Source organism: Myotis davidii, unplaced genomic scaffold (genome assembly GCF_000327345.1).
Source record: "Myotis davidii unplaced genomic scaffold, ASM32734v1 scaffold49, whole genome shotgun sequence".
Lineage (NCBI taxonomy): Eukaryota > Metazoa > Chordata > Mammalia > Chiroptera > Vespertilionidae > Myotis > Myotis davidii.
The window spans coordinates 2,403,786-2,404,685 of record NW_006300375.1 but is presented as its reverse complement, the minus strand read 5'-3'; positions in this window follow the sequence as shown (position 1 = coordinate 2,404,685).

Here is a 900-nt window from a genome sequence, read left to right as displayed (position 1 = left end):
CTCCCATCCCCCTGTTGTCCATGTCCATTGGTTTGGCTTATATACATGTATACAAGTCCTTCGGTTGATCTCTTCCCCTTACCCTCGCCCTCCCCTACTTCCCTACTTCCCTTCTGGGCTCATCCCAAATCTTAACCCTTGATTGCTAGTGTCACATGACACTCTGAAGGGCAGCTGGGTCTGTCAGTGAGAGAAAAAGGGGAATGGAGTACTCCTCCGGAGTCCTGGGCTCTCCCGTGGTGGCTTCTGTCACTGGTCTCCGGATGGCACAGGCAGCTGGCCTCTGAGACCATCCCTCACAGTAGGTAGCCCTCCACTGTCTGCTGCCGAGTCCTGTAGGTACTTGTTAAAAGACGAGATGCCTGTGCCCAGCCCATATTCCCGGATTGCCAAATTGTATGTTCTAAAATTTGAGTTTTACTACGATTTCTTTAGGTCAGTGTTATTCGAACATTTCACATCTGTTTAGCACTTTCACCATTTTTATCGTGATAGTGTAGTATCTGCAATTAAAATTTAACTTAAATTTCCTCATAGGCTTGTTGTGCTACTTATAGTTTTCAAATACATGTGAAAAACAGCAAAAATTGTAAAAGGCTATCTCCCATTTAAAATGATCTCACATACTGTGGGAGATGGTACTAACTAATGCCCTCAAGAATGGCCATTCCTTCTTTCCTTATCCAGAAAGATGGGAGAATATATATATGACATTGTACTTCCCAGCCCCTTGGCGGCTTGTCTAATTTTGACCAAGTAAATGTAAGCAAAAGTGATATGTATCACATCTGGCCTGAGGCAGATCCTTCTTAGAAATTCTTCTAAGTAATTCTTCTGTTTCTTTCTACAGCAAAGGAGTAATCATGAAATCTAAGCATCTTGGATGATTGAATCTCCACA